Here is a 12,420-nt window from a genome sequence, read left to right on the forward strand (position 1 = left end):
GTTGCCCGCCAATCATAAATGACATTTGTGTGCTTCGGCATAGCAAAATTAGAATGTCAATTATCATTGGGTACTTCTTTTCTTTCTCTTATATGCCCATGCATGATATGCTAAATAAAAGAAAAATATGCAAAGAAAAATAAAAAGCAAAAAGATATTAAATGCTTTAAATATGATTGCAAGCGTGTATTCTAGGGGATGTTGGAGTTATAGGATGTGCCTCAAAGGTGATAGTCCCCATTAAACAGTTATGATTGTGTGTGAGTTAAAGTAATTTTCTCATATCTCAAATCGTCATAACATGTATACACTTATACAATCTTGTGATGTTTTTCACATACAACACGTAGTATTCTTTGCTACTCTTGATACATGTGCAGGTACAATGTAATTTAGTTATCACAAGGAATACTTGTGTCTATGTATGCTCACTAAACTGTCTTAACTTGTTTTTAAAGTATAAAATTGGTTAGACTTGTTGTGTGTGCGTGTGTGTGTGTGTGTGTGTGTGTGTTTTGGGATCTATGTGCTTAACATTTTTTCTTGTTGAGAGATTTGTTTTTCACATGTTTTATATCTTTCTATTATCTTGTCATCCATATCTTTTTGTACCATTTGTCAATCATGACAAAAAGTGGGAGAAATTGTGGAAATATGTGGTTTCTTTTTAAAGATTCTGCATGTTATGGGGAGAAATACATGCCCTTGTAAGGAGGAGATGCGTTTCATCTTGTTAGGGGGAGTGCTTACTTCCTTCTTCTTGTACACTAGTCTTGTGACCATGTTTACATACATTGTGCTTATCTTTGATGATGTATATCTTCTTCACCTACCTTTACATGTGTTGTTTCTCTTCTTTCTTTATACACATGTTTCTTATTACCTGTATGCAATCTATTATTTCTATTTCACACTAAGAGGCCTTGATGATGAGTTTTGTTTAAAGTGTTTCAAAAATACAGGTTGTCAAAGTCTAGTTGCCATAAACTCTCTTCTTGCAAAGTTTTTTCAAGAGTTTGTGTTAGGATAGATTTTAGTGTATTCAACAAGTGAATATGAGTTGAGTGGTTTATGACTTCTCTCATATGCTCATTTGTTTGTTGTGCTTTTGTCAAGGATTGCTAAAGGGGGAGATTGTTAGAACATATGTAATTCACTTGTTAGGAACATATGTCAATATTTTATGTAGTTGGTTAATCCTTTAACAAAATGCACTTTACTTGTAGTTGGGTAGATCTAGGATGTGTTTAATACTTCAAGAAACATATTGTTCAAGTCTAGAATTAAAGCCATGAAGATTGGACTAAGAAACAAGTAAAGAAAAGCTGTTCAATAAAGCTGGACAGATAGCTCGACAGCTGCGGACAGATAGCACCTCTCGACAGCTGCTCGACACCTCTCGACAGCTAGGCTATCTATTGAGATTTTCAACTTCTTCTTATCGCAATCTCGATAGCTTCTCGACACCTGGTGGATCGATCAAGAAAGCTCCTGTCTCCTCGACAACTCCTCAATAGCTTCTTGATAGCTGTATCTGTCAAAGTTTAAAACTCGACACCTCCTGATTGATCGAGGTTACAGGAATTCAGATTTTTAGATCTGATTTTCGGCCTGTGATAATATGTATATGTAGGGTTTCTTTTCTCACAACCCTAGACCTATATAAGGCTTATTTTAGAAGCCGTCACATAAGAGAATAAAAAAATGAGAACATATGCAAAAGGTGACCAATGCCTTATTCTCTCTGAAATAAGCTACTGCGTCTTTGCGCCTTAGGGTTTTGTAGCCAAGTGCTTCTCGATCTTCATTGTTGATAAAGCGAAGAACTTTGCAACCAACAATCTTTTTCTAGTTGATGATTGAAGTCGCGTATTGGGATCCGCGCAATTGGTTAGTCACGTACTGGGATTCGTGCATCAAAAGGGTGGCGTTCATATATTGAAGAGTTCAGAGGTTTTGAAGCAGTAAAAGGTTTCTACTATGAGTTCATCTACGGGGATTGTAGAGTCTAGGGACAAAAGTTTTATACTAGATCTGAAACTTCTCTTTACTATAGTAGATTGCTTTTCGGGAAGGTTTACTCCTAGGTTTTTTACTATGAAACTAATTTGTTTCATTAGTTTTCCTAAGTCATCATATCTTGTCTTATTTATTTTTCACTTGCATGATTTTGACATAATATTGATGTTTGTTTGTTTTAACAAGTTTTATTCATAATAAATCTAATTAACAACTTGAGTTTAAAACTTGTTAATTCTATCAACCGGGGTCTAAATTTTCCAACATTTGCAATCATTTTATAATTTTACAAGAAAATGTTTCAAAACTGTCACTGTGAATCTGTGTTTATGCATGATAAATTATGTATTAAATTATTTATAGTGAATTAGGATGCTAGGAGTAATTTTTATGAATGCTAAGACACATATGGTTCTAATGGAAGTAGTCTCACAGCCACTGGATCAATATAAAAACAATGGTTTAATTTCTAAATTGCATGAAATTCTATTAGGACAGATTTGAACATGTTGTATTGTATGATTTGTAATAAATCATAGTTTTATGATTTGGCTCTGAAAATGATATGGAATGTACTAGACATCCATAGGAGTGGCTCCGTAAATTGCCATGAAAATTGGATGTGAATTGATAGCCCATTTGTATTTTATAAGTTAAGTATATGCTGCTGAAATGTGGTGAAAATAGCTAAATATCACGTTTTAGCAAAATTTGTGGCAAACTAGAATTGTTTTAGAAATATTTAGCAATCTACTACTTTTTTAGTACTCGAGTTTCACAAAATCGAGTTCTAAATAGTACTCGAATTCCTAGGTAAGTCACAAGCATGGCATTGCTGACCTAAAATTTGAGGAATTAAAAAAAACAATGTGGTACTCGATATTGAGGAAATTGAGTACTTCTTTATAGTTCTCGAGCTTAACAAAGTCGAGTACTTTTTTTTTTTCTTTTCTTTTTTTTTTTCTACTTTTTGTTTCGTACAAAACTTTACTTATTTCATCTTCAACTACATGTGATGGTTGTGTCCACCATGTTGGGTGCATCATAGCACCGTGGGTCCAACTCACACTTGATAAAACACCTCATTAAAGAGGTGGTTGGACAAGCCACAAAAGTCAGCCTATTTTCTTCTTGGGCAGTGACTTAGGTGTGTTGGACAAGCTGAGGAGAAAAAGAAGAAAAGAAAGGGACTGATGCATTAAGGCTATTCAGCCTATGGGAGAGCTGAAGGAAAAAGAAAGTGGCTAAAGCAAAGTCAAGGCAAGCGAGTTGCATTTATTGTGATTTGATGTCAAGAGTGTGAAAGGAAGAAAAGAAGGAAAAGATGAAGAAATAAAAGGAAAGACCATTCGCTAGTGAGCAAAACACCTCATTAAAGAGGTGGTTGGACAAGCCATAAAAGTCAGCCTATTTTCTTCTTGGGTAGTGACTTAGGTGTGTTGGACACGCTGAGGAGAAAAAGAAGAAAAGAAAGGGACTGATGCATTAAGGCTATTCGGCCTAAGGGAGAGGAAAAAGAAAGTGGCTAAAGCAAAGTCAAGGCAAGCGAGTTGCATATATTGCGACTAGTAAATTACCCGTGCGATGCACGGATAATTTTCTAATATTTTATGTAAGATGGTTTTGGATAATATTGTGTATATATATTATAAAGAAAAAGTAAACCAAATTAGAGTAAAGAAACATATACATTTTAAGGTATTAAAAATTAGTTTAATAGCTTCATTGCATATTTGTACCCTTCTTAAGGTACGATTTTTTATTTATTTTTAAATCATGAAACCAAAAATAAATGCAAAAGAGTAACGAGACCATGAAAATTAACAAATTTGTGTTGTGTTCACATATTTCATACCATGAAATGAAAGTTTGTCCAACTCTCTGATTGTCTTCCCCTTATTGATAGTGCGACATTATGACATGGTTTGAACAAATGTGTATGCATGTGTCTTATAGATGATTTAAAATTGAACCATGGTAGAATATGGCTTTACATTGTGCACCAAATACTCTCTCTACTTATATACCCAAAACAAACACTATCTAACCAAATTACCCACCCCTAATTTTAAAAAGAAAAAGGAAAAAAAAAATCATTCTTATATTTTTTGTGACATTCCCTCGTCTCTTTTTTTTTTTTTTTTTTTTAATCTTATTTTCTCTCATAGTGCCTTTGTAACTCTCTCCTATGTTTTCAATTTTTCATTTTATTTATGTTTATTTTCCCCACAACAAGATCATCCACTGCTTTCATTCTCTTCTTCTTCTTCCTCCTCTTCTGTCAAATGCTGTAAAAGTTGAAAAATGGGAAACTGTTGGGTTTGGTGGAGTTTGGACCTGTAAAGTTGAGAAGTAGAGAGACGCATCAGATCATGAAATTAAGATTTTATTATATTGGCCTTTATATATATTTTTTTTCTTCTATGTTTTCTGTGTCTTTGTTTTACAATTGTATGGTACTTGTATCAAGTGAAACAATATAGTTTTTTTTAAAGAGAAGTCAACTTCTGTTAGTGTTAGACAATTTTGAGGTTAAAAAATTATAAATAATGTGGTGTACCATCAGCGCTACCGACGGTAATTGTTCCATTTTCTTCAACAATGATTCAAGAGTACTCCTTGAAAAACAACATAATCAGTAGCCAAAATATAAAAGAAATAGTAGGAAAAACGGAGGCAGATTAGAATGAAGTGATAAATAAGGACGAAAATGGCAGACCACGAAAATGCACCTCCAGTTTACTTAATGGTAATGACTCGGAAGCACCAGTGATTTTCATGAACATGTTGATCGCTTCCTGTATTGGCGTTGAGATTGTCAACAATTTTTTTCAAAGAGAGAGTGTGCGGTTGGAAAAGAAAAACTGCTTGCAAATTGCAGTTTTTTTTTGCAGTCTGGTTATATTTATATGTACCGAGGGAAAACTACTATATAATACAGTGTAATGACTTGTTTCTTTTGGTTGTGGTTAGTTATTTAAAATTCCGAAAGACACAATTGTTCAGTGTGTTATTCTGCAAAATGAAAAGACACAATTGTTCTGTTTTTTAAATGTAGTTGTGTGGCATAAATTTACGTAGCCACGTAGCGCAATGAGACGTGGTCAACAAAAGGTCAAACATTTCGGCTATTAGTTATTATATAGATATATATATATATATATTGATGATTATTCCTTTATAACTCCTAATCACTAATCAGCATGAGTCTAAAAAAATTTTGTGATATGACTTTATCAAACATACAAAATAAGCATATATTTTTTTTTTTATCTTTAAAAAAAAAAAAGGATATTGCTATTGTGTTCATCCTTATAAGAATTTAAGCACAGATTAAATTTTCATTATTTTTGACAATTTTTCTTTGATTCCTTTATAATTTATATATTGTATTGGTTTAAATGAATTTTTTCTCAAGCTTTCAAAGAATGAACTTTAGATAAGATGTTCAACTTTTATACGCCAAACATTGACTGTAAATCTTGTTCTTGGAACAAATCAAGATAAGAAATTAAGAATATGGTCCATTTTGATTGGCTTGATTTGTCTAGACATCAATTTCTCTCTTGCCAAAAGTCCGACTTTTAGGCGAAGTTTCCTTGATTATTACTTGTATACAAAATTTCAAGATCATTAAATTGGAATAGGTCCCTTATTGACCTAACCAATTGGAATATGATGAAATTTCTTCCCATCCACACTAAACGTTGTGTACACTCCAAATTTTTTCTGCATCTCATAATGATATGTTGTGGAAAGGTGTCATCCAAGTCCAACATGATTGAGAGTTGTAGTTGAGACTATAACCCAGAAGCTTTACTATTCAATACTTTGCGAGAAAAACTAAACACTCATTTGATGTAATAGGAGACTATGGAATTCGACATTGTATACACTGGGATTTATTCTTGATGTTGTGAAATTGCTATAGGTACTAAAAACTATAGGCTGATTAGTTGGCAAGTCATGTTCTTTAAGCGTGAAAAGTCTACGATGGAAAACTTTTATGTTCCTACAATAAATGNCTAATTTAAAAAAAAAAAAAAAAAAAAAAAAAAAAAAAAAAAAAAAAACCCGTAGGGGTTTCAGTGTCTTGATGGTGTTGGGTAGCCTGTATAACAAAGGAGGTGACCCCTTAGCAACATAGTAGCATAAGTATTGTTGAAAATTTATATGTTACAGATTATAGATACCAAAGTCAATATGAAGGATGGTTTACAACTTATTTACAGAACACAGACATGGCAGTAGGTACAGGCATAAACAGAGTAAACGGCAACCATATGATGCCACTTTTTTTTTTTTTTTTTTTGGAGAATCCATATGATGCCACTTTAATTGTGCATTCACCAAATGAAGGTAGTTCTAAGAATGTTTGATTTTTGTGTTGTATGCTTGTATGCAGTAGAGGTGGGTTCAATGAGTTGAAAGCAAAGCTAAGAGCATCCACAGCAGTGGCAGCAATAATTATAGCTATTTGCACCACAACAAACCACTTTATCTATTTTAACTACACACATGCTGCAGCAATGGATCTATATTTAGCTTTCAAAGCAATAAAATAATATAAACACCACAATAAAATATATATATCCACAATCAGCTATTTATTATTTTTTTCACTATTCATCTTCTCTCTGTCTTCTCCCTCACTGCCTCTCTTCAACCCACAGCCCCTCATGGCACCACCACCATCACCGCCACCACCACCACCACCACTAGCACTAACACCACCACCACCACCATAGCAGGAAAAAAAAAAAAAAAAACCCACAGCACCACAAAACACGGCACAACCACTCGCCAACACAGCACCACAAAACACAACCCACTCTACCATCAGCCACACCCACAACAACCACCACCACCACCACCACCAGTCCATAGCAGGAAAAAAAAAAAAAAAAAAAAAAACTCACAGCACCACAAAACAAACCCACTCTACCATCAGCCACAGCCAACGCACACCGGAGCACAACCACGACCCAGCAGTGGAGTGGAGGTGAGGGAAGCCACTCGATCCCACCGAGGCCAGAGGAGATCGGCGGCGTGGGTTTGAGGCGATCGGCGCTGGGTCGGCGCTTGGGTCTGAGGCGATCGCTGCTGGGGGCGCGCTTGGGTCTGAGGCGATCGCCGCTGGGCAGGCGCTTGGTCTGAGAGCGATCGCTGCTGGGCAGCGCTTGGTCTGAGGCGATCGCCGCTGGGCAGGGCTTGGGTCGGCCGCTTGGGTCTGAGGCGATCGGCTGGTCGCGGCGAGTGGAGAAGGAGGAAAAAGAAAAAGAAATGGCGAAGGAGGAGAGGAGCATACTGCGCCGAGAGTGGAGGAAGGAGGAAAAAGAAAAAGAAATGGCGAAGGAGGAGAGGAGCATCGGGTTGAAATGGGAAGGAGAAGAAAGAAAAAATAAATAAAAATTCTAATCCCAGTGTGAACGCAAAATAAAAAATACATTTTTTTTTTTAGATGTGAGCTACAGTGCACATCTATTTTTAGATGTGCACTGTAGCGAATCATCTATATTTTTTTGCTTTAGCTCCACTGCTAGAGCACCATTTTAATGAAAGTGAGCTAAAATATAGCATTATTGCTTTATACCACCACTGCTGCAAATGCTCTAAGCCAATCAAAATTAAGGTCGAAGTTGAAAAGAGAAATTAACAAAACAAAAAAACAAAGGTAAAAATTTGAGTTATAGTTATTATAGAATAACTGCTAAAGCTTATAAAAGTAGAGAATGGTAGACTGCTTGTCAGTGCAGCGATATCCTCATGAAGAATATACCAACCTCTTTACATTTAAAAGCGGAGGTTCATCTGGATACTTCTCTGTGTGTGAGAAAATCAAAGCTAGCTCAACTGCATCCGCGTTTTATATAAAAATCCACAACAATTTGTGTTCTCTATCTTTCTTCAGGCCTTATCTGGTAGTTATTATATTAGTCCTTAATTATTATTTTTTTTCTTTTTTTTAAAATACTAAAATGGTGGGTGTGCTAAAAGACATGAAGAATAGAGAAAAGTGTGTGTAAGTTTAGTAAATTAATGAGACATTAATAAGCTAACAGTAAAATAAGTTAATATGAACTTTTGGATAACAGAAAAAAAGTTAAAAAAGAGGAAAAAAAAATGTTAAATGCAAAATTAGAGCGTACTTGGCAAGACTCATGCACTCATACATGAGTCTCTGCTTTTATATATATATATATATTGATGATTATTCCTTTATAACTCCTAATCACTAATCAGCATGAGTCTAAAAAAACTTTGTGATAGGACTTTATCAAACATACAAAATAAGCATATATTTTTTTTATCTTTAAAAAAAAAAAAAAGGATATTGCTATTGTGTTCATCTTTATAAGAATTTAAGCACAGATTAAATTTTCATTATTTTTGACAATTTTTCTTTGATTCCTTTATAATTTATATATTGTGTTGGTTTAAATGAATTTTTTCTCAAGCTTTCAAAGAATGAACTTTAGATAAGATGTTCAACTTTTATACGCCAAGCATTGACTGTAAATCTTGTTCGTGGAACAAATCAAGATAAGAAATTAAGAATATGGTCCATTTTGGTTGGCTTGATTTGTCTAGACATCAATTTTCTCTCTTGCCAAAAGTCCGACTTTTAGGCGGAAGTTTCCTTGATTATTACTTGTATACAAAATTCCAAAATCATTAAATTGGAATAGGTCCCTTATTGACCTAACCAATTGGAATAGTATGAAATTTCTTCCCATCCACACTAAACGTTGTGTACACTCTAAATTTTTTCTGCATCTCATAATGATATGTTGTGGAAAGGTGTCATCCAAGTCCAACATGATTGAGAGTTGTAGTTGAGACTATAACCCAGAAACTTTACTATTCAATACTTTGCGAGAAAAATTAAACACTCATTTGATGTAATAGGAGACTATGGAATTCGACATTGTATACACTGGGATTTATTCTTGATGTTGTGAAATTGCTGTAGGTACTAAAAACTAGAGGCTGATTAGTTGGCAAGTCATGTTCTTTAAGCGTGAAAAGTCTACGATGGAAAAATTTTATGTTCCTACAATAAATGTTTTGGAGAGAAAATTGTTAGCCCCTCTCATCCCATTGGGACCCCCCTATTTATACAAAGGAAAATGGGTCCAATATTCCTGAGTATAACTTAGTTACATGGAATTTTTGTGCAATTGTGCCTACATTTCTTTTAAAAATTTAATTATAATTTCAAACTCTAATTTGGTGATTTTTATATGATTTTTGTGGTTTAATATTTGATTTAGTAAAGACATATTAGCCAAAAGAAACGAAGGTAGAGCTATTAAAGAAATCTATACTTTCATATTAGCAATTACCGATAGCCAATGCTGCATTGTCATTTGTGATTGTGGAATGAATAAGCGGTATGTTGTTTGGGCGAGTAATTGAGGCCAAGCAATCAACCATATTAAAAGGGATTAGCAACTTTTTTCTTTCTCCTTTGCCATTTATGGTATGTATATGCCTTTTTCACATATGCTCAAGTGAATTACCCATTGGGATTTCCCTTAATTATGATAAACATATTAATTTTTTTTTTTTAAGGGAAGTTCTATATTTATTGAATGAGATATATATATATATATATGTCGAGGGCCATGTAGCTGAATTGGCACCTCCCCATACACAAAGTGTCTAGGGTTTAAGGGAAAAAATGTTCAAATTGTGGGAGTCAAGGAGAAAAGGTTTAAGTTGTGGGGTTAGCATAGATATTGTAATTATTTCTAAATAATAAAATATATATATATATATATTGTTTTCCTTGAGCTAAAGCAGTTGCGATGGATGTGTGGAGTGGATGGTTTTTTTTTTTTTTTTAGTTCTTGAGTATTTTGGGTTGTTTCAAATGAGTAATGGCTCCTTTTAGGCTCCTAAAATTTTTGTTTTGTTGATTTTGCTATCTATAACTCGATTCTTCTTTACCTAATAAAGTTTGGAATTTTTTTGTAAGTATATTTTTTCTTCAAGAAAATGAATAGAAATCTACCTTCATGTTCATGCTCATGTTAATGTTCATATTTGTAAACCTAAATCATATTTAAGCCCTTAATTTTAAAAAGAAAAAGGGGAAAAAAAAAACCTGTAGGGGTTTCGGTGTCTTGATGGTAGTAGGTGGCCTGTATAACAAAGGTGGTGACCCCTTAGATTCCTCTTTCTCTCTCTTTCAAATGTTTTGTCAGTTTTAGATTTTTTTTATTTTGGTAATGTATAGTGAAACAGTGCATTTTATATAACAATCCACAACATTTTTGTGTCTCTCTATCTTTCTTCAAGGCCTTATCTGGTTAGTTATTATTATTAGTCCTTAATTATTATTTTTTTGCTTTTTTTAAAATACTAAAATGGTGGGTGTACTAAAAGACATGAAGAATAGAGAAAGGTATGGTGTAAGTTTAGTAAATTAATGAGACATTAATAAGCTAACAGTAAAATAAATTAATATAAACTTTTGGATAATAGTAAAAATACTTAATGAAAGAGGTAAAAAGAAAAAAAAAATGCACAAAGCAAAATTAGAGTGCCACTTGACAAGACCTCATGCACTCCCGCGTATGGTCTCTGCTTTTATATATATATTGATTTTTTTTTAAACAGAAATTTAATAGATTTCCGCAATTTGGTTTATAATCAAGTTTGGATTCTTGATTGTAATTTAGTTTTTGCTATTCAAACTGATTAGGTCTCTAAGGTACAATAGTTCTAAGCCCAATTTTTATTATATAGTATATGTTATTGAACGTAAAATTGAGATCATAAACCCTCCCATTGATATATTTTACATAAGATTAAGATCAAAAACGAAGAAATAAGAAGATAAAACTAACCCTCTTTTGGAAGATGGTACAAAATAAATTCCACTCAAATTAATTTACAAAATCAAAACCCATCTCACATTTCACCAGAAATAAAAATCAAAATCAAAATCAAAGTGGGCAAGGCCACCCACAATTAAAGTAAACAAGAAAATGCATAAAAAGAGTAATTCCTTCAAATCCAATGACCAAAACCTCCCAATGCAGTGACGGTAAGCATCAATTGGATTTAAGAAATCAAAAGCAGTGGAAGGAAATAATAATAATAGTAATAATACCTACAGATATGTTGTTCAAATGATTTGTAAATAAAATCTCACCGCAAAAGAATGAGTTGTGAAAGAAACTACTCTACACCTTAAACCGAGAATGTATATTTTTAAAGGTTAGAATACTCCTGCCATCAAAAAGTTTAATTAAGAGTTACTTTATAGTGTTTATTCACTAAATGACATTTCAAGTGATGTTAACATACTCCTAGAAAGTGTTCTTTATCTATCACTCTAAAATAAATCTGAGTATATTGTAATTAATCAATTAGAAATTGTGTGCGGGCAACAATAAGCCTCCTTACATTCTCTCTCTAAGCCTACATGGCATTTAAATAACTTAACGAGTGATGGTCATTGTAATATACTTAGGATATTACTTTTATCATATAGTTGTGAAATTCTCCTACTCTAATAAACTATCCAATACATAAAACATAGCGGTAAAACTCGGACAAAATTGGGAAATGTCCCGTTTGGGTAAAAATAGCAGCATAATGCCCTTTTCTCCAAACTATATAGGGAAATGTCCCTCTTTTGTAACTCGATTTTCTCAAAATCGAGTTATTAAAAAAAAAAAAATTCTGGAGCCCTATAGCGGCGTTTTTAAGGACCTATAGTGACATTTTCAGGATCTATAGTGACGTTTTGTAACTCGATTTCCATAAAATTGAGTTGTAGGCAATTTTTTTAACTTTTTTTACCTATAACTTGATTTCTTATAAATCGAGTTAAAAAACACCACTATAGGTCCTAAAAACGTCACTATAGGCTCCTAAAAAACGCCGCTATAGGGCCTAACTCGATTTTGAGAAAATCAAGTTACAAAAAATGGGCATTTCCCTATATAGTTTGGAGAAAAGGGTATTATGCTGCTATTTTTACCCAAACGGGGCATTTCCCAATTTTGTCCAGATTACATGTATTTAATATATAAGATAATTATCATTCTATTAAAGGGGTCGTATTTTTCAAATGAGAAGACAGCAAATCTGAATATGTGGACGATTGTCATCCTTTCAATGTTGTTCTCAAAAAGACCTTTCAAAAGTATGTGAAGTGTACATGAGAAGACGAATAATATTTGATAGAACTGCATGGTGAGAGAGAAAAGACATGCATCCAATACATAATATAAATTATTATTAGAGGGATCATATTTTTCAAATGTGAAGAAAGAAAATTTGAAGAGGTTGACAATTTCTATCCTTTCAATGTTGTTCTATAAAAGACTTTTTTTAAAACGTGTGAAGTGTATATAAAGAGACTAATAATATTTGATATATTCG

The sequence above is a fragment of the Quercus suber genome, unplaced genomic scaffold, assembly GCF_002906115.3.
Source record: "Quercus suber isolate HL8 unplaced genomic scaffold, Cork oak 2.0 scaffold_16, whole genome shotgun sequence".
Lineage (NCBI taxonomy): Eukaryota > Viridiplantae > Streptophyta > Magnoliopsida > Fagales > Fagaceae > Quercus > Quercus suber.